This window comes from Hemicordylus capensis, chromosome 4 (genome assembly GCF_027244095.1).
Source record: "Hemicordylus capensis ecotype Gifberg chromosome 4, rHemCap1.1.pri, whole genome shotgun sequence".
In the NCBI taxonomy this organism is placed as follows: domain Eukaryota; kingdom Metazoa; phylum Chordata; class Lepidosauria; order Squamata; family Cordylidae; genus Hemicordylus; species Hemicordylus capensis.
In genome coordinates, this window is record NC_069660.1 from 116,248,728 (window position 1) to 116,267,026 (window position 18,299).

The 18,299-nt window shown below is 43.6% G+C and overlaps 1 long non-coding RNA gene across 2 annotated transcripts in view; it reads right to left on the reverse strand.

The window, feature by feature from the left end:
- The window catches only part of LOC128352894 (uncharacterized), a 30,273-nt gene that overhangs the window by 827 nt on the left and 11,147 nt on the right, over positions 1-18,299 (reverse strand). The window contains exons 5-7 of one of the 2 annotated variants that reach the window (XR_008320683.1): positions 10,535-10,666; positions 6,972-7,046; positions 5,685-5,781 (exon numbers count right to left, since the gene is read on the reverse strand). This is a non-coding gene — a long non-coding RNA (uncharacterized LOC128352894). Of the gene's footprint in view, positions 1-5,684; positions 5,782-6,971; positions 7,076-10,534; positions 10,667-18,299 lie in introns of both variants that reach the window. The other variant, XR_008320684.1, reaches the window with a different exon arrangement.

The window sequence follows — 18,299 nt, forward strand, 5'->3', positions numbered from 1 at the left end:
CAAAGTCGAGCAGAAAAAGGGGTACCTTTAAATCTTCCCTCCATGACAGCAGATGGAAGCGCATTAAGACGGGCGAGCGTCAGAGCACGTCTAAATTTGGGGATGGTAACTAGACTTAGATAGCTAGCTGGTTTAGTGTTGAAGATTTGATCCCCTAGAAAGATATTCTTAGGCAGAGAAGCGACTTCTTCCTGCAGTTCCATGTCCATGATACGTTGTTTAATCTCAATCCTGGCACGATCATATCCCAATTTTATAATCTCATCCTGAGAGAAACCATAGTGAGCCAATTTGTCAGCAATTTGGGTCTGCCACTTAAATCGGAAACAATCAGTCTTAATAAGGGGGGCCAGTCCTACGCAAGAGAAGACAAATTTTAACCAAAATAATATGATAGTCCTCCAATAGCAAATTTCCAATCTAATCATACCCACCTCTCGTCTAAGCGCAGCATTGGGCATGCATTGGGGGACTAACAATATAGATCTCAGAAATTTAGACTGCAGGGTTTCTAAAGCCATAAAGTTGCTGACAGGTCCTATTTGGGCTCCGTACAGCACTTGGGAGTGGACTTTAGATACAAACAGTTTAACTGCAGCGGGGATGTAAGAAGCCCCCCTCGAGAAATGAAAAGAGGTAATAAGGTTCGTGGTTGACTGTGCCGTCAGCAATGTGGATTTGAGGTGGGCATTGTGTGAACCTGATGTCTGAAAAACCACTCCTAGATATTTGAAGGAGTTGACCTGTGCAATCCTGTGGCCATTGATGGACCAACAATATTGCCTAGGTCGTTTGGCAAAGACTAGAACTTTGGTTTTTCCATAATTAATCTCAATGGACTCTTGGGAGCAAAATTTTGAGAGGAGACCCAAAGCACGTCTCAAACCAACTGGGGTTTGGGACATGATTGCCATATCATCTGCATATAAAAGAATAGATACATGTTTATTTGCTATTTTGGGAGGATGCGTGGAAGGTATAGATACAAAGGAGACCACCGAATTAATATATAGATTAAATAATAAGGGAGCTAAAATGCAGCCCTGCCTCACGCCCCTGTATGTGGGTATCGCATTCGAAAGGGACCCCAGTGCATTACATCGAACTTTCAGAAAGGCACCTTCATACAAGGAGGAAATCAATAATAGCAACCTTCTGTCGATTGTAAGGTACCACAGTTTGCGCCAGAGCCTTTCACGGGATATGAGATCAAATGCGGATTTAAGGTCAATAAAAGCGACGTAAAGTCCGGAAGCTGGCTTACTAGAATATTTTTCAGATAAGAATTGCAAAATAAGGGCATGTTCCAAAGTGGTCCAGCCCGGCCGAAAGCCAGCCTGCTCTGGAGCCAAAACGTTATTTGACTCAATCCAATCCTCCAGTTTACAAAATAGCTGTTTAGCATAGATCTTACTAATCACGTTCAGAAGGCTAATTGGGCGGTAATTTTTGGGGTCATCCCTGTTGCCCAGGGAGCATATTCCAAAGCCCTGGGGCAGCCACAGAAAAGGCCCGGTCCTGAGTCACCACCAAATGAGCTGGCGACAGGACAATTGTAACTGGACCTCCTCAGATGATCTTAATAGGCAGCTGGGTTCAGGACAAAGAAGGCTCTAACTTAAATACCCTAGATCCAAGCCATAGGTAATAATCAGCACTTTATATTTTGCTTGGAAACATATTGGTAGCCAGTGCTGTTCTTTTAGAATAGGTGTGATATTGTCCTTTCAAGATATGGTCCCAGAGACCAGTCTGGCTGCTGCATTCTATACAGATAGTAGTTTTGGGACTACGTTCAAAGGCAGCCCCATGTAGAGTGTATTACAGTAATCAAGTCTGGAGGTTAACAGCATGAGCACAACTGTTTTAAGGTTATTTGCCTCCAGAAATGGGCACAGCCTTTAACAGTTAAATAGCTGTAGTTTATCATGAAGGTGAGAGGAGGAGAGTACACTTACTGCAAAACTGATAATACTCCCAAAGAAAGTGTGGTCACAATCCAACAAGCAAAATGAAAAAGAAGAACAGAGAAAGAGATAAGGGATATTTCTTACAGCTGTGGCCCCTTCAAAATTAGTCTTGCATGGCCATGCCTGGTGATGGCCTCTGATGTCAGAAATTTCAATTCACCTGAGGTCTAGAGATTCTGCTGAAGGTTATAAATTCCAGGCTTGGGACACAAAGCCTGACTGGTCTTAATGCTTACCTTTAATAACATCACTGAGCATAGGGCCCTGTGATTTCTTTGGTTGAAATTTTTATCTGAGCTGAAGGAGAACTCCTTCCTTCCTCCCAATCCTATCAACCCACAGATCCATTTATGTTGTTGATGCTGCTGCTGCTGCTGAGGTGGTAGCAGCCATGTGAGTAGGGGATCGGTGCTCTCCTCTTTTTCTCCTCCCCTTCTCACCTCGTCCCTGTCACCAGTGCTGATTCCAGGGGCCTTTGATAAACTGATCTCCGCAATCCCTTCCTCAGGAAGGGCCCTGAGGGAATAATTCCACCACCATCACATTAAGAGGTGCTTCACACAAGAAGTGTGAAGCGCCAAAAGGAGGTCCGCGGGGGAGAAAAGGCTTGACCCACTTTCCTCACAGACTATCGCTTACCCTTCCTTGGGCAGGTGGATCGCACACTCAAATAATCGTCAGCTTGCCTGCGGATTTCCTGCACCTCACCTGGCAGCTCTGGGGGTTGGGCGCAGGGAAGCACCGCTGTGCGACACCCCACCCCCTGGAGCCCCAATAATGCACCGTGCAAGTACACGGTGTATTACTGGGAGCCCCCTCCCCCCACAAGTGTGTCTGCCATGGCTGTCAGCACAATCACTTAGCCTGGTTTTGGGGTGCCCAATTCTAAGAGGCAGGCTTCTTTTAGAGGGCTCACTGCCGGGAGCCGTGCAACTCTCGGTGGTCCTCACTCGCCGCAAAAACCAGGCTGGGCTTCCTTAGTCCATTTTCCGCTGCTTGTGAGAATAGCTTGGTTATTCTTGGCTATAAGCAAAGAGGTGGTCTTGGCACTCAGAAGTAGATCATTCAGTGGGCCCATATCCTTGGGAGTTGCCAGTCATGATAGCAGCCCTGCCTGGCTCATAGAACAAATGTCAACTCACTGGGAAAACTGCATACTATTGATATGGTTCCCCAAGAATGTTCCCTACACTGGAGGTGAGGGGAAGAGAAAAGTAGAGTGAAAGAGAGGGACTGAAACGTTGCACTGCTGAATAAGCCACTGGAGCAGCAGAGAGGTATGTGGTAAGAGACAGAAGGAGAAGGAGTGAGAGCACCACACCATTGCTATCCCGAGGCTTTGGAACACATTTCCTGCTGAAATAAGAGCCTCCCCATCTCTTACAACTTTTGAAAGGGCAGTCAATACGCATTTGTTCACCAAGGCTTTTAATTAGACATAGAGCCGGGTCTCACGATCAGTGAGACCCAGTTTTGGAGGGTGTGTGGGGAGAGTGGGCTAAGCCCACTCTCCCCGCACATGAGCAGAGAGGGAGCCCTGGGCGGCCAGATCGGCCACCCACACGATTGCTGGCTCCATGACGGAGCCAGCGGGGGCTGGGGAGCTTGGGGGCCGTGCGCCCCCGGAAGCTCCAGTACACCCTGTGCGAGCATGCAGGGCATACTGGGGAGACCCCCGGAGCCGGGAGGCGGCTTTTTGCCTCCACTCCGTGGATCTACTCATGAGTAACCATGGCGTGGAGCCACGCTGTGGCTACTCACGATCTGTAAAACCAGGTTTGCGGAGCGCTCACTCCGCAAACCTGGTTTTAGGGGAGGGCTACAAAAGCAGGCTGGTCGCTTGTAGGCCACCGGGCTCACCTGCGAGCCTGGTGGTTTACACAAGCAGCAAAAATCGGGCTAGGCTCTCCTAGCCTGATTTTTGCTGCTCGTGAGAATAGCCCCATAGTTTTGATTGTGTTTTAATAGTTTTAACTTTTTCAATTTTATTGTTTTGTAAACCGCCAAGAGAACTTGTGTTTGGGGCGGTATAAAAATATGTTAAATAAATAAATAAATAAGTAGCAGCCATAGCTAAGATCAGCTAAGGGGTTTAGGAGCAGGACCAGCACATTCATGCAGTGACCTGAAGTACAGAATAATAAATATTGGAGCATCCCACCACCCTGCCTGCTCCCTTTCCCACTCACCAGATCACTGCTGCTGAGAAGAGGCACTTGGGACTAACTCTCCAGCTCGTCCCTTTGTAATTCATTGAAGGAGGAAGATGTAGAAGAGAAGGAGTGTGTATTTACCTTCCTGTTGGCTGAGTTCAAGTGAACCCCCCTGTCATGCTACACTACCAAGTAAGAGGGTAAAGACAGGATGTGTGGTCAGCAAATCTGGCAGAATATCTAGGGTTGCCACTGAGCTTTGGGGCTTCTGGTTTGCTGCGGACTCTTAAGATAGCGAAGACATTTCAAACTCTTGGGCAAAACAAGTCAGACCTCTACATGTTTTCTCCAAATGAACAGTCTCAACCCAAATTGGACCTGAAGTTTGGCCATCTAATGTATTTAATGGTTTAATATTTATTTTATGTACAATGCTTTGAGAAATTCTGTTGAAAAGCGATATAAATATTGGTTGTCATCATTGAGTAGCTCAGCAATCTCCAATTTGGATGCTGATATTCCATATGCAGGCCCTCTCTCTCAACCAGATCTCAGTTACTACTTTTTTTTCATCTAGTAGACACCCATAATGCATATTGCACAAAAAGCCTCAGGCTCAAACTACAGATCACATGGAACTGCAGGATTTTTCTTTAGTGGTTTAAATAATAATAAAAAAGCAGTCTGAGGGCAGGCTGCATCTAAGCAGAAGTGAACATGCAGAGAGATACTTCTTTTTTCTTTCCCCTTGTACTTTTTGCCAGCTCAAAATTGTTGTCTTCAATGGCTTCTCCATGTGGTTGGGAGAAGATATGGGTGCTCATATTTTGCTTGTATGTTTCCCACAAGAGTAAGAAGCAACTTGAGGAGAGCAATTTTGACCTGACAAAAGAGAGGCGTAAAGAAAAGCCGCCTTTCTTTCCCTGGCCTTTTGCAGAAATTCATTCTGCCCCCAGTTACACGGAATTTTGAAAGATAATGGAGCTCCACTTAACATGGTTTCAGTGTCATCTGTGTGTTTACCCATTAGTTGTTAATAAATAAATAACAATATTAATAATTTTAATAATAAATGTTGAGCCACAGTTCATATAACAGAGGGCTTTTCGAATGATACTTCCCCCCCAACCAGTCCATCCCACGTGGAAAACATGAGAGCACCATGACCAAATACGTCTTCTTCCAGCACACCTTTCCTTAGTCACGTAGGGGCAGATTCTAAACCATCATTCAACACATAATCTAAATACTTAGCATTTGAGTTGTGAGATGAGGGGCAGTTTAGATGAACCCCCACCCCCCTAGGTTTAAGGAACTGTGTGCTGAGTGGGAGAGATGTGTATGCTCACATCTTAATCATGTGAAGCAATCTAATCAGGCAAGGAATTGTCTGAGCTGGCCCAGACTCTTTTATTGGCTTCTGGTATACCATCTGAGATCAAAAACACAGAGATTAAAAAACTGTTCATACAAGTGTTCTGCTCACATGCCACACTCCCTAAACTTCTCCTCCCTCTTTTGGACATAACACACTTCATTGCCTACGTCACAGACCACTCACCACTTAATGGTCTCTTCTCTATACATGGGAGGTCCACTATGTTCTGGATGATTTCATAGCATCTCTTATAAACAGGTCCTAGAGACATCAGGCATTCCTGGATTGGGAATAAAGGACAATAAATGAAGTACTGGTGAATGGCAAGAACATGGGCCATTGCCTTAGGTTGCAAACAGATTTTCTTAGCTGCAATTGCACTGGTATGAAGGTTGTTCAAGTGGCACTCAACTATCCAGACAATTTGGAAAACTGAAAGAAGCAATAGGATTTCAAAGGGGGAGTGTCATTGGAAAATGATGGTCTGATCTCTTCAGCAATTGTGTTATCAGTACAGAATATACTGTATCTGATCAGGCACAGAAAGATGGAAAATCTATACAGTGGCCCTCTTGTCATAAGGCTTAATTTTTTGGGAAGCAGCCTTTTGATTAGGTCTGGGCTCCTTGGAGGAATACTGAGAGAGAGAGAGAGAGAGAGAGAGAGAGAGAGAGAGAACGTTCTATCACTACGGAGTCTAGAAACTAGGCTGAGGGAAAAGAAGGTGGATGCTCTCTGCTGGTGAGAGACCTGCTCAGTCTTCTGGCTCACAAGCCATTGCATCCTCTACTTGTCTTCCCATAAACAGAACCACTAAATGGAGACCAGCTAGTGCTATGTCACTCAATATGGCAACTTGCTGGCCTGCTTTCTGTCTGTGGATTGTGATGAAATCCTTACATTCCTGACCTGCAGAGAATCATAAGTGTCCTCTTCCATTCAGTTTCCAACTTTCCAGTATCAACTGGAGTATAAGCTTTCAGAATATCACCTAGGAGGGAGCTAGTCCACATCTTAGAGTGCTTGGGGGAACAGTGCCAATCCGTTCTGTAGGCTTTTCTGGAAAAAGTTGAGTTGGACAACTTTCCAGTGTTAGAATCTGATTCAGCATACTCTAGTTACATGTATTTTGGGTTGATTTGCATACATCTCTCATTGACACATGTGTGTGTTACACACTGAGGAGATTCTCATGATCGGTCAAAAGCGGGCTAAGGGAGCTTAGCCCGCTCTTGGGCAAGCGTGAGAACCACCGGGCTTGCAGGCAAGCCCGGTTTCCTCAAAGCGGGTAACCCGCTTAGGTAGCCCTCCCCTTAGACAAGGTTAGTAGAGTGATCACTCCGCTAACCCCATCTATTTGATTGTGTATTGCCACGAGATGGCAGTGGTAAACTCCTGTATTCTACCAAAGAAAACCACATGGCTCTTTGGTTGCCAGGCATCGACACTGACTCAACTGAAAAACTTTACCTTGTGCTAGAACTTGTTGCCATTGTGGGCACCCTGGGGCTTTTGCAGTGGGGATGAGCCTCGAGTTTCACAGGCCTGAGGGAGGAAATGAAGATGTTCCATGGCTATAGAGATGAAAATAGTGATTGAGGCCCAAGCAGCTTTATACATATACTGTAGATGTGTAAAAACTAGATATTTGTTTACACTGAACAAATGGTTTTTGAATAAATTGTTTACTCCGGCTGTTACCTTTAACAAATTTTTACTCTGACAACTTTCCACTCACAGTGTGGGGGGATGCTAGTATTACAGGGATTCTTTGCTGTTTCCAGTTTCTTTTTGGTGAGTGCTTAGGCTTGTTTTTTAAGGTGTGTGTATGTGTGTGTGTTTTAGTGTTGTATGAGATTTTTTTAATGAGCTTAGTCATGGAGTTCTCGATTTTCTTAAAAGGTCATTTTTATATTGGTGCGTGATCACCAAAATGGAGTTAGGGGAGCGCTCGCTTCACGAACCTCATTTTAGGGGAGGGGTGTTTAGGCAGGCTAGCCGCAGCTGAACCAATGGGCTCGCCCACAAGCCTGGTGGTTCTCATGACCACTGGAAAGTGGGCTGGGCTCCCTTAGCCCACTTCCTGCAGTTGTGAGAATAGCCTCAGTGATGGCTTCCTGAATAGATTTTTGGTGTGATATAGTGGATTTCATTTGTTTTAACTTTTTGCTAGTTTAGGGGTTTTGGGGTTGTTGTTTTTTAAAGAATGAGTTCATATTTTTGATTGACTTTACCATAATTAACAAGAGAGACTATTTTTATGATGCGTATTTATATCTATTATGTATTGCCCCAGATGAACGGAATATTGCTGAAATGCATTGGGTTCAGACAGAAAGTAAGCCTATAATAAATTCTGTATTGTTTGCATCTGTCTCCCCCTTTCCCCTTTCAATTCACCCCCTTTTTTGCTAGGCCTTTGTTCAGGGAATCATAATGTAAAGTGGCTATAATGCTCAGCAAAACAAAAACCGTTTCCAGGTCACACATTCAAGAGTTCCATTCATTATACGGGGTGACATCCTGCTGTTCCTGAGGCATCCTGCCCTTGAGTCAGCACATGAAGAATTGAATGCAAGTCAAACAGAGGTACCAGCAGGAGAGCTAAGTAAAATAAGAGCTCAGCCTGGCAAAGATTAAATTAAAATACCTACCTTTCATCAAGTTATGTATTCAATTTGTTGAATTAAAGTTACACAGTTAATTACACGTCTTTTGGCATAATGCTGCTTAGGAGAAGCAAACTTAGTAAGGCTACAATAAAATCTAGCAAAAGCCAAGGGTGCTTTTAATAAATGAAGGACATGAGTCCACCCCGCAAAATGGGGGTGGGGGAAGAGAGACATGGGAAGGAGGAGGGGCCTGGTGGCTTCAGCACCTCTTTGCAGCCAAATCTTCATGCAGATAAGTAGAACTGCTTTAAAAATCAGTATACTTCTGCCAACCCCCCATCAAATCAAATATTTTATTGCAGTTTTAAACCAGCATTAAACATTGAGGTCATTCACACAATCGAAAATTTTGTTCTACCTGGGTTTGGGAACTGTGTATACTCCCAATTTTTGATTGTGTGGAAGCAAGGTTAGAGGAAAACCTGGGTAGAAGTGATTGTGTGGAAGCAAGGTAGAGCCACACAATCACTTCTACCCAGGTTTTCCTCTAACCTTGCTTCCACACAATCACTTCTATCCAGGTTTTCCTCTAACCTTGCTTCCACACAATCAAAAATTGGGAGTATACACAGTTCCCAAACCCAGGTAGAACACAATTTTCGATTGTGTGAATGACCTCAGTAACTTATACATTGCTGTACAGTATATGTAATTAAAAAGAATTTTAAAAAGAAAGATAAAACACAAACTTACAGACAGTAATACTTATTTGGACTTAGCAGTCAGCAAATATTTTGACTGTGGCCCGTCTTATTTTTAATGCTGCTGCACAGAATTTAGCAACCGGAGGAGTAATATAAGGACTTAAATCAGATAACAGAAATGCAACCATTTGGTGAGGAGCAGACTCCCCAGGCACACTCAACAAAGTTGTAAGAAAGGTCGACCTGACCATGAGGCACTTCACACGAGCGGTGTGAAGCGCTGGAGCGGGGCTCTCCCTGCAGATGATCAAATGGCAGCCCTGGGCAGCCGGATCGGCCACCCACACAACTGCCGGCTCCATCAAGGAGCCTGCGGGGGCTGTGCGGCCCCTGGAAGTTCCAGGATGCTCCGCATGAGTGCGTGCGGCATCCTGGAGAGACCCCCGAGCCCAGGAAGCAGCATCCCAGCAGGGGTCTCCTCATGTGCCACCATGGCGCGGAGCCGCACTGTGGCAGCACACGATCTGAAAACCTGGGTTAGTGGAGCACTCGCTCTGCAAACCTGGGCTAAGGGGGTGGTTACTTTGGTGGGCTAGCCGCCAGAGAACCACCAAGCTCGCCCGTGAGCCCGCTGGTTCTCATGATGGGGAAAAACCAGGCTGGGCTTCTTTAGCCCGGTTTTCCTCCATCGTGAGAATAGCCTTATTGTTATATAGTGCTCAACAAAGAATCACATGCTCTAACATTTCTACCTGATTAACATCACAAGGACAGATGTGTAGATGATATGCAAGTTTTTTTATATCTACGCTCAACTAGAGCAGAAGGCAGCGTGTTAAATCGTGTCAAAGAAAACACTCTACGGTGGTGAGGGAGCTGCAAATGGAAGACATAGGTCACAGGGGTTACAAAGTATCTAACATGCTTATTTAAGGGCAATGAAGGGGCTGCGGCCATGTCCACTTGATGCTCAACATCAAATATACACTGTTGAAGTATTGTCTTGGCCCTCTCCAGCTCCATAGATAGAAGTTGCATGGACAAAAATCCCAGTAAAGCGAGCTTGGATTGAATTGCACTTTTCCAAGAGGAATGAAAGGGGAGCACAAGACCAACTGGGGAAAGGGAAAGCTTAAGCCAGCACATTAGCATAACTAGCCAAAATTTAGCTCAGGACAGAACCCCACAACAACATCCACTTGAAACTTTCCTCCAGTTTGCTGAATAGCCATGATAAACACTCTTTCAGCAGGTTCACATGTAACAGTAGAATCTGAGATTGCTGCAACCCCAGGAACATGTGTTTGCCCCAATCCCCACGGAAGACTCTATGGTTAGAATAATTATCCACCTGATGGGAATATGCTGCGTTAGTCAGGATTTGAATCACTGTAAAAGTTTGGAATCAAAATCCATATTCATCCTGCTAACATGTCCTTTCTTCATTTTCTTATGTGTGTCCTTTTTAGGTTGAGCTCACCACTAAAATTTGGGTGCAGCTACACTGAAGAGGCGCAGTGGGGAAATGCTTGACTAACAAGCATAAGGTTGCTGGTTGGAATCCCCACTGGCACTATATTGGGCAGCAGCAATATAGGAAGATGCCGAAAGGCATAATCTCGTACTGCATGAGAGGAGGCAATGGTAAACCCCTCCTGTATTCTACCAAAAGAAAAGCACAGGAGTCGAAATCGACTTGACGGCACACTTTACTTACACTGTCTAACACCTTCAGAAACACCCAATCATCTTGTGTTCCTTTCTTCATTAGTTTTCTCCAGCCTTGGAACCCTTCGTATACTTCTCTCATGCCAGTTATTAGATTCAGTTTTCTGGAATCCCAAGGTACCTGTTTGCATATGCTCACCTTTAGTTTTTCATAAGATCGAGAATTCCAGCATTTTATGATCACTTTCCCCCAAAGCTTTCACTACTTCAACTTCATTGACTACTATTGGTTGTGATCATATCAAAGATAATTGATCCTTTGCACCTTTCTCCTCCTTAAAGAGGAAGCTATCAGAAAGGTATGTCAGCTTAGCAGAGTTTGTCACCTATTATCACTAATACTTGTATCCTCATGGCATTTGTGATTTGTTTCAGGAAAGCATCATCCTCTCCTTGACATGATGGTCTTTAGTATACTCTAACTACAATGTTTTTTTTAAATTTCCATTTATTCTTACCCAGATGCTATACACTGGGCTACCATGTCCACACCCTTCCATTTCTATATTGAATTTTTGACATAATACTACTTCCTCTCCCTGTTGCAAATATGTATGTGTATATATATATATATATATATATATGAGAGAGCGCGCTATCAACCTATCAAGTCTAAGTAATATACCAAGTAATACAGTATTTTAATTTTTCCTTCCTGTACTAAAAGCTCAATCTCATCTTGTTTATTTCTTGGACCCTGCACATTAGTGTATAGACACTGCAAGGCATGGATATTGTCCTCCAATGTTTCTGCTACTATTTCATTGCTAGGCATCCCCACAATTTCCTCAGTTTCTCCTGTAGCACCCATGTCTATGTCTTTAATACTTACCTTTGGGCTTTTGTCTCTATATAGCCATGCAGTGGGTGGAAAGCATGCAAATTTTTATAAATATAGTAGTGATGTAAGATCATTTCACAAATAGACTGTTGAGGTTGACCACAGAGTCTGCCCATTAGTAGTGGGCAGCAAGCATCTTATTGTCCCAAGCAACTTCTATACCATCGTTCTACTGGCCCATCTGGGAGAGAATGGAGCCTCCATTCTCCATCCAGTGAAGCAAATGGGTTGCAGCTCTGTGGTGAAGCATCAGCTTTGTATGCAGAAGATATCCAGTTCAATCACTGGCATCTCCAGGTAGGGCTGGGAAAGACTCCTGCCTGAAACATCGGAGAGCTGCTGCCAGTTTGTGCCAGTTTCTATGCTGCCAACACAGAAAATACTGAGCTAGATGGACTGATGACTTGACCCAGTATAAGGCAGCTTCCTATGTTCCGATGTACATGTTGAAATCTGTTAATACAGCAGTTTAATCAGTTCGGCAGCTCCAAGGCCATACAACCAAGTTAGCCTGTACAATTCAGAATGCAAAAAACCTGAGAAATTTACTAAAACTATAACTCAGCGAGGGAGCTCTCTGAAAAGGTTACTTGACCGGTCACCATCTTGCGCAGCCTCCAACCGAAATCTGTTAATAGATGCTGTAGCTGCACTTTTAAAATGCAGGAGTGCACTGCTTCTAGAAGCATTTCTGCTCTTAGACAGGAAACAAGTAGCTAACTAAACTATATACTATAATGGTTACAGCAAGGAAATGCTTGACTAACAAAGCTGAAGGTTGCCGGTTCGAATCCCCGCTGATACTATATTGGGCAGCAGCAATATAGGAAGATGCTGAAAAGCATCATCTCATACTGCGCAGGAGGAGGCAATGGTAAACCCCTCCTGTATTCTACCAAATAAAACTACAGGGCTCTGTGGGTGCCAGGAGTCAAAACTGACTTGATGGCACACTTTATTTTTACCTTTATATCCAGCTAAAATACGTGGACTGATTCATTTGGCAGCCACGGCATGTAGAAAAACTTGCCATACGGACCACTCCAATAATGAGAATGGTTTCCACACCAAGTCTAGTCTGAACATATTGTGGATCATTCATGAATTGAGGCACTGTCCCTTTTTCTTTCAAAAGCAAGCTGCAACTTAAGTGGGCTTTTCTAGATGGTTCTTAATGGATTTAACTTCATCATACTGTACTGAAAGTACACGATGAATCCATATCATTAATTAAAACAGTAGCAATAGCAGTTGGTGTAGGGCTGCCATTTGGAAAATAGGATAGGTCTCCTATACCGTCAAGAGATTCAGAGAAGAGGTATTTTCAGCAGGTGCAGCTTTTCTTTCACCTGCATGGCAAGCTACACCTGCTGAAATTCTCTTTTCTGTGCATCTTTTAAAGATACAGGAGACCTGTCATCTTTTCCATATGGCAGTCCTAACTTGGTAGTACAATACTGAAGGCTTTAATAATACAAAGGTATCTAGGCCAAGATTCATGATACTTATGGTTAAGAGGGCAACATCCTGCATCAGTCACAGACTCACAAAGAGTGATTAAGAGGAATAATTAGGAAGAATGGAGTATATGGATCCAAAACTTTACTCTTAAGTCTGATCTCTGTGGAAATATTTTTAAGAGAAGAAAACACAAGAATATACATTTACCTAGTTCTGAAATCTGAAGAAATCACTGAAGGATTTGCTTACTATAGCTCAGGAAGCCAGATGATAGTCTCCATACCCAGATATTAATTTTTTAATATAATTTAGGGGGGTTACTCTTGTTTTGTGCCTACACAGTTGAGAACCCCACACATATTTGTCTCTAGGTTAATGGTTCAGTTCTTGTCGCAGCTCTCCCCTGTGTTTCATTAGCTTATCACGCAGCAAATGCTGTTCCACATCCCTGCACTCTTTCTTGTAACTCTGCTGGTAAATTTAATGCTTATTTCCTAATCACATTCCTCTCAACAGGTAAGGAAGAATAAAACAGCTGGGGGAAAATGACAAAATATAGTGCACATTTTCTGGTACGTAAGCAAGCCAGCACCAAACTTCACAATCAACTACTTCCAGCAACTCACAGAAAATGCAAAAAAGAGGGTGCCCAGAATGTCCACCAATAAATGTTGTTAGAAACTTATCAATCCCAATCTATCAGGCATAAGAACAGGTAGAAGGCAAGGTAGAGCAAATGTTGTATTTTATCCTTTTCCTTCATAGGAGTTGCTATTAAGTAGATGAAGACAGCTGTTCTTAGGAGTTTTCCCATAAGATTCCAATAAGTCTTTTTCATATATAAAGGGTGTGTGTCATCTAGAATCTGAGCCAGATCTGTGTGTACACTCTGTGGTAACAATCCAAAGTTCCTGTGCCAAATTTGGTGACCTGTCTAAAATATGAAAAGCAAACATTTAGAATGCAATAGAATGAGATGCACCTTAAGTGCCAAATTTGGTGACCTGTCTAAAATATGAAAAGCAAACATTTAGAATGCAGTAGAATGAGATGCACCTTGAGTGCCAAATTTGGTGACCTGTCTAAAATATGAAAAGCAAACATTTAAAATGCAGTAGAATGAGATGCACCTTAAGTGGTGCAGTGGAAAAATGCTTGACTAACAAGCAGAAGGTTGCCGGTTCAAATCAGAGGAACATAGGAAACTGCCATATACTGAGTCAGACCATTGGTCTATCTAGCTCAGTATTGTCTTCACAGACTGGCAGCGGCTTCTCCAAGGTTGCAGGCAGGAATCTCTCTCAGCCCTATCTTGGAGAAGCCAGAGAGGGAACTTGAAACCTTCTGCTCTTCCCAGAGCGGCTCCATCCCCTGAGGGGAATCTCTTGCAGTGCTCACACATCAAATCCCCACTGATATGGTCCCCAGACTATGGGAAACACCTCTATCGGACCACAGTGATATAGGAAGATGCTGAAAGGCATCATTTCATACTGCGTAGGAGGAGGCAATGGTAAATCCCTCCTGTATTGTACCAAAGAAAACCACATGGCTCTGTGAACTCATGGCTCAGGAGTCGAAATTGACTTGATGGAACACTTTACCTTAGACTGAGATGAATAGAGGTTGAAATGAATACTTCATTTCTTGAGGGAGAGAGACCATGGGGCTATTCTGATGATCAGCAAAAATCGGGCTAGCTTCCGCTAGCCCGATTTCTGCTAATTGTCAGAACCACTAGGCTCGGCTGCGGAGCGGCTAACCTGCTCTGGGTTAGAGCAGCTAACCTGCTCTGGAGCGGCTAACCCACTCTGGAACCCCTGGTAAAAAGCAGGTTCGCGAAGCGAGTGCTCTGCAAACCTGCTTTTTGCAATCATGAGTAGCTGCGGCACGCCTTCGCGCCATGCCTACTCATGAGTAGACCCCTGGCCGGGAGGCGAAACTCAGGGGTCTCCCCAGTATGCCCTATGCACTCACGCAGGGCATACTGGGGCTCGCGGGGGCCACGCGGCCCCCAAGCTCCCCAGCCTCCGCCAGCTCTGACTTGGAGCCGGCAATCGTGTGGGCGGCCGATCCAGCTGCCCAGGGCTCCCTCCCCACTCACCCAAAGAAACCGGGTCTCACGGATCGTGAGACCCGGCTCTATGAGTTGTTTTGCCTGGCCCTAAAACCAGCTCATGGCCAATGGGAATCTAGCTGGGCCCTGCTCAGCCTCTAATTTAGCTGCTTCGACAGAGGCACTAGCTTCTGTTTCTATAAATATGGAATTTCACTCTTCCAAGTATATATTTGCATCCACAAGAGCTAGGAACTCTCTTTTCATTTTAAAAGAAAAGTTGAATTATTGCTTGTGCTTTTAACCTCATGTAAAGTCTACAGCCTTGACAATAATGACCCATCACTAACTTATCCCTTACAACTACACAGGCAGTAGAAAGAGAGGCTGTTCTCATGAGCAGCCAAGACCGGGCTAGGGCAGCTAAGGACAGCCTGCCCACCCGTAGGTCATGTGAATGACCCCAAAGGTTTCCTGGGCTCAAATGGCTCACAATCTAGAAAGATACACAAGGTAGACACCAGCCCTTGCAAAGATCCAGTGCTGGAGCTGAATAGAGACAGTTGTTCGCCCCCTGTTGAATATAAGAGTTTAGTACAACTAAATACAACTTTAGTATGCAAGTAAAGTAAAGTAAAGTAAAGTAAAGTAAAGGCTACTGTGTGGAATGGACCTGTTTAACACACAGGTTAGTGGAAACATAGTAAGGTCATTCTCATGACCAGCCCTATCTGGGTAGGACAGGGCTAGCCTAGGTAGGGCTGATGGTGTTGAGTTCTGGGGAGCCCCGATTGCAAGCCTCGGCTTACAGTGATCTTGGAGGACTCTTGCACACATCTCACCTCACTTGCTGGCTGTGTGGGTTGCCGCACTGCCAGCAGACATTTTAATCATAGAGCTGGGTAGAAGGAGCAGCCAGGCATCACAGAGCATTGTGGGATACCTCACGGCCCAACTTCCTCCTCCTGCTTGCTGCTTGCTGCTCATTTGGGCGTACCAGCAATGGAGTCCCTGTTTGGACTCCTGTCATGTGGGAGCAGGAAACTAGGTTCCTGGCTTCCTTCAAGTTCTACCCCATTTGGTCATGTGAATGACCTTAATATTAGTCATGAATCTTGCTGCTCCTGGTAACTTCCAGTCAAACTACAAAATTGTTAATGAGGTTTTGATAATTAAAGTATTTAGTGAAGAACCAAAAGAACCCTGAGGATAAACTGTTACATTTCCATTCCCATTTATTAAGACACCAATATGGAAGCAGTTTGTAAACTGTAGGCTTTGGAATGCTCTCCCTAGTAAAATAAAAGCCTCCCCATCTCTGACAGCTTTTAAAAAAGTCTTTAAAGATGCATCTGTTCACCCAGGCTTTTAATTAATATTGTTTTAATGGTTTTAATGCTGTTTTAAAATATTATTTAAAATTTTTTAAATTGTTGTAATGTTTTAGACTTTTCATTTTTTGTTTTAACAAATGTTTCACTTTGTTTTTATTTTGTTGTAAACCGCCCAGAGACGTAAGTTTTGGGCAGTATAAAAATATGTTAATAAATAAAATTTTAAAAAATCAAAATAAATATGTGCACTGCGCATGTCACACAGGCATGTACAATGTTAAAAATTACTAGGTACTTCTATCTTCAAACTATATATACCCTGCATATCCAACAACTCCCCAGTGCATGTTTCTTTGTTATACATACAGTGAGAACAGGCCATGTATCTGCTTCACCCTATGCAGGGTGGAAATGGGTACACACTAAAATTTTAATATGTAGCTTCTTCTACTGTAATCACTGAAGTGACCCTCAATGTGAGACTTTTAGACATGCTGCAGATGTCTAAATATTTTACCAGATGTGTGTCTTGTATCTTGACTACATGCACATTATAGAAGCGTGGGTGTGCCACCATCTTTGAGCTATATCCCTACATGTTTCTCAATAAAGTATAGAAAAACAATGTCTATAGCAGATTTAACCTGCCAAATGTGACTTTCCAACTTATTGTATCTGGTTGAAAACACACACATAAAGATGACTCATATCTGCAATGGGTCTTTAACAAAGTGGTCGGAAATTTCAAGTGGAATGCTGCAGGGCTATGTTCAGGGCTGAAACTTCACAACATTTTTATCAGTGACTTATATCACTGATATAAAATCAAATCTGCACATGACATAAATTGGGAGAGACAGCTAATACCTTAGGAATAAAATTCAAAATGACCTTCCTAGAATGCAAACGGAGCTGAAATTAACAAATGACCTTCCTAGAATGCAAACGGAGCCGAAATTAACAAATGAAATTTAACAGAGACCAACAAAATGCTCTGCATTTAGGCAAAGAAAAACAATGAGTGGTATCTGATAGATACCTGGCTTTGCAGTAGCATATGTGAAAAGAAACTTGGGATTGCAGTTAAGAACTGCTGGATCACGCCCAAGGCCTCTCTAGTCCAGCATCCTGTTTCACGCAATGGCCCACCAGATGCCTCTGAGAAGCCCACAGGCAGGGGGTGAGGGCTTGCCCTCTCTCCTGCTGTTGTTCCCCTATAGCTACCTCCACCTGATCCAGTTGATTGCAAGTTGAACATGAGCCAGCAGTGTGCTGCGGGTGCAAAAAAGGCTAATGTGATTCTAGGCTTCATAACAGAACCACAGTTTCCAAATCACAAGAAGTATTAGTTCCACTTAATTCTATACCACTGGACCCCATCTGGAGTACTGAGTCCAGTCTGAGCGACATTTAAGAAGGATATAGACAAATTGGAACATTTCAGAGGGGAGGAACAAAGATGGGCATGTGTTATGAAGTAAGTGAACTGGGTTTGTTTAATGTGGAGAAGAGGGAGGAAGACATAGCATTCTTTAAATACTTGAAGGGCTGTCACTTTTTCTGTGCAGGAAGGCAGGACTAGATGGGCTCGATTAACAAGAGGGTTTTCAAACCATAAAACATTAAATAACTCAGTACAGTAATAGTAAAAGGAAATACAACCACTACATACAAGCAGCAAAAGTTAAACCTATGGTACCTCTGTGATCTGTCAAAAACCATTGAAGGTGCCACTGCGTGTCTCTGAGTAACTGGAAGTGTGCATTTCCCTTAGCTTAAGAAGAGCCCTGCCAGATCAGGGCAAAACCCTTCCACACTGTACACATTCCCTGTTGGTAAATCCAGAGTAAACCTGTAAATCTAGTGTGAATCTAGATTACTAGAGAAAAATATTCTCTCTTTCTCCCTCTCCCAAATGCCAGCTGATCACAAACAAATGTGTAGTTCCTTTTCATCACTTGCAACCTTGTTCTTGCATTTTTCACCCCTAATAAGCGCTATTTCATGATGGCAAGTGAACACTTTTCCTCCTTTGCTAGATCAATACCTGTCTTAAAGTATT